Raw genomic sequence first — 4542 nt, forward strand, 5'->3', positions numbered from 1 at the left:
TCAATATCCTTTCCTATGTGTAACTTGATTTTAAATTTTTACACACAAGGATACACGGGTATCCTACCGACTGCGCCAGTTTTTTCACCGAAGTGATGAACAACGACAAATTAAACAACTGGGTTGAAGGTTTAATCGATAATCAGCATTCGGTTTTATTTTGTGCTTTCTTAAATACTAATATTTTGCTTTCTTGCAATAACTTAAAAATAAATGCTTGCGTAAAAATTCTTAGGAAATGTGTCTTGTGCATTTTGCAAAGTAATACAGTTAATAAAGTTATTATACATTTTGTTAACTGTTGCATTTTCGTTAGCGGAAATGCACTTGAATGAACAATAAATACAAATTATTAAAATTCTTCGGAGTTGTTGACTGTTGCATTTTCGTTAGTGGAATTAGTGGTACATTTTATTAACTGTTGCATTTTCGTTAGCGAAAATGCACTTGGACAAACAATTCTTTGGAAAACTCAATTAATAAATATTCGTATTCTTTGAAAATAGTATTCTTTATAACAGCACATCTTTGGTCTTAGCAGAAATGTAATATGCTTACACTTTTATTCATTCACGCTTATACGCCAGTTCACTAGCAACTCTTCGACAGAACTTAAATGCTCCGCTAATATTCTTGATGCTAAAATGTGGCATTTGTTACGGCTCACTATAGCTGTAATTCTATTTACTTGCTCTATTGTGCCATGTTTCGCATGAAAACCGAATTGATGTATTGGCATTGTATTATTTTCATGGAGGAAAGGAGACATCTTTGATAGTAATATTTTTTCAAATACTTTTGAAAGACAGGGTAGAAGACAGATTGGTCTGTATGAAGACGGCCGTGTTAAGTCTTTCCCAGGTTTATCTATCAAGATAATCTGCGACTTTTTCCATGAAAATGGATAGTATCCGAAACTAAGAATTGCATTGAGGAGCAAAGAGAGCACCTCTACAGCAATAATTGGTAACTCAACTAGCATTTTTGGGGAAATATTATCATGTCCCGGCGCCTCACATAACTTTATTAGTACATGAGAGTGATCAGAAGATAGATCGGTACATGTATCAGCTGTTATGTGCGTTTTATCTATATTTTTGATTACAGCAAAATCAATTAAATCTGGTATTTTCTTACGATCACTAGGCCAATATGTCGGCTTACCAGGATATATTATTTCAAGGTTATTGTGCCTATTTATAACAGTTTGATAAAATTGTCGTCCTTTCGGATTAATAAGACGTGAGCTCCAGTACGTGTGTTTTGCGTTGTAATCTCCACCTGCTAGAAATCTTTGACCTAGTATTTCAAAAAAGTCTTTAAATTCGATTTCTGTAATTTTAAAATGAGGTGGACAGTATATAGCCGTGAGATTTAAGTACAACCCCGATTTTTTAGTGATATTGTTGTAGCTTGTAACTGTGGTGTAGCATGAGATTCTAGAGCGTAGTGGTTTAAACGATTTCTAATCAACACTGCCGTGCCTCCATGCGCTTTTCCATCCGGATGATTTGTAACATATAATCTAAATCCCGGTATATTGAAATTATTTTTATTTGTTAGATGAGTTTCTGAAATAAGCATTATATTTATATTCTTTTCAGACAGAAATCTGATAATCTCTAATCTATGTTGGTTAACACCATTAGCATTCTATATACCGATATTTAGTAAGCTCATTTTTTACTTAATAAATTTTGCAACATTTGATTTTGTGATTTTATTAAATCTTGGATCTCTGTTTTGCATGGTGGACATAAATTGTGTCACACACTGCGTAAGATTTATAATCATAGTTTCAATACCTCCATTTGGAGGATTTTGCGGCAGTTGCATTTGCACAGTGTTGCCTTTCACCACATTTGCATAGCTTCTTTGCATATTACTATTGTTAGAAGTAATAGGATTAGATCTTTTTTCTGAGGTTGCTATAATTTCATTACGGGGTGTTTGTAACATTTGGTTACGACGTGCTTGAATTCCCTGTGACAACTTCGATTTCAAATCTTTATATACAGGACAACCTCTGTAGTTAGCAGTGTGATTTCCTCCGCAATTGCTGCATTTTTTATTTAATTCTTCTTTCTTAAGGGTGCATTTGAAAGTGGGATGTAAATCACCACATACCACACAAACACTGCGTAGAGTGCAGCATGATTTAGTATGCCCATATTCTTGGCAGTTAGTACATTGTACCGGACCGTTTCTTTTATGTGGTTCTTCCACAGTTACTCTACGATGCAGCAAATATTTCAAATTATATATTGGATGAGTTTCATTTTTTTTTTAAGTTGATTTGAGTTCGGCAATAATTCAATTTTAAACATTGGCTGAGGTACTTTGTTTCTATTAAATATATTTACAACTGATTTAATTCCAAAACCGCATTCGTCCAATGCTTCTTTGACTTCACTAGAGTCTATGGCGGACTCTATACCCTTGATTACAACAACTAGGCCCTTAGAGCTCTTCAGTTTATACGAATAATAATTTTTGTTTTTATTTGTCAAAAATTTAACTATTTCCATGAAACTTTTTTAGTGTACGACTGAATTTTTGTTTCGTCTATATTGCCTTTTTTCAAAGGCACTAAATGAAAATTGTTAGTGCCAACAATTTCACTTAATTTCGCAACAAAAGTATTACTGCTACGTTCGCGCAAATATATTGGAGGTGGTTTGGCATTAACGACTATGGTGGTACTCTTACCATCGTCGTCTGAACCATTGCTTAGTATCGCAAATCTTTAGCCATTTAAAACTTCCGTTTTATTTTTATTTGGTGTGCCGCCTTGAAATTTTTAGGATTGACTGCTGCCTTTGAAGGACTTAATTTCCTTTTTATATTGACGTAGCGGTCAATGCCTGTTTGTACAGACGGGCCTTTTGTTTATTACGTTCTCACCTTGCGTTGTGATTTTCTTCGTTGCCTGTGCGCTTGCTGGTACCTGCAGACTGGTTGCTGTCAGCGCATTTGTTGTTGCCCGATTGTTGCTTTCTGCTACTTCTGCTGACTGCGTTCTTTGCTGCGTTCCCTTTTCTGCAAATCGCCGCGATGACTCATTATCGCCGTTACCCTTTTTATTGCCCGTAGTTGTTATTGTTGTTGGGTACACAAATCTGAAGTAGGCATTTAAGGAATGCCTACGGCCTTGCTACTGAGGCTGGGAAGCACTCATTATTGTTTTTTTATTTTTTATACTCTCGCAACAATGTTGTTTGTAAGTCCTAAAACTAAAAGAGTCAGATATAGGGTTATATATACCAAAGTGATCAGGGTGACGAGTAGAGTCGAAATCCGGATGTCTGTCTGTCCGTCCGTCCGTCTGTCCGTCCTTGAGTAAAAATAGATAAGATATCATGATGAAACTTGGTACACGTATTCCTTGGCTCCATAAGAAGATTAAGTTCGAAGATGGGCAAAATCGGCCCACTGCCACGCCCACAAAATGGCGGAAACCGAAAACCTATAAAGTGTCATAACTAAGCCATAAATAAAGATATTAAAGTGAAATTTGGCACAAGGGATCGCATTTGGGAGGGGCATATTTGGACGCCTTCTTCCAATATAACGCTATTTTGAATTCCATCTGTTGCCTTCTCTGTATAATATATAGTACATTAGGAACCAATGATGACAGCGGAATAAAACTTTACAAAAATACGGTATTTGAAAAATATGTAAATGACGTATAATGAAATCTCGATTATCTCTTTATCATGCGAGAGTATAAAATGTTCGGTGACACCCGAACTTAGCCCTTCCTTACTTGTTATTTATTTGTTTTGTGCACTATTTGTTTATATTATTATTAACAATTTGTGTGCACTGATTTTTATTCGATTGTTTGTTTTTATCTTATTATTTTTAATTGTTTACTTTTTAAAATTTGAATACACGGAGCGAATTACAAAACACGTCTGTACACCTTGAACGCTAAGTAAATTTCCGCATATATCGACCAACATGTGAGTTATCTCTATGAAAATGAGAGAGCGTGTTTTACTGATAACAGGATATCTTTGGGCTGGGATTTATAAGAACATTTCCCGATTTCGGGGTTAAAATGGGTATGTACGAATAGAGGAGGAATATAAAACTAATATATAGAACCGAATTTGTGAAGTGTTAGTGGATACAAAAGTTAAAAATATTAGTGTAAAGTTCATTATAAATCGAAGAATCACGCATTTTAAATAGTCGAATTTTTAAACTTTAAATGCAAATATCTCAAAAACAATAATCAGCGGCAACTATACATACATATATCTATCTGTACATACCCATTTTAACCCTGAAGTCGAGCGATGCTATTCAAAAATTTACCCTATCTTTGTGCCTAAAATAGATAAAATTTGGTGAAAACTTGATGTAGCCCCCATATAACAAACAAATAACATCCGGGTGACTTGACTTGAATTATACAATATTTTTATTTTAATTTATTGTCTATACAAGCCTAATTTATGTATTAGCGTTTTAATTTTTAAATTTCGTTTATAATTAGATAAACTATATGTAGAATCTTCTAGGAAAGGACTT

The sequence above is a fragment of the Bactrocera neohumeralis genome, chromosome 4 (genome assembly GCF_024586455.1).
Source record: "Bactrocera neohumeralis isolate Rockhampton chromosome 4, APGP_CSIRO_Bneo_wtdbg2-racon-allhic-juicebox.fasta_v2, whole genome shotgun sequence".
Taxonomy (NCBI): Eukaryota; Metazoa; Arthropoda; class Insecta; order Diptera; family Tephritidae; genus Bactrocera; species Bactrocera neohumeralis.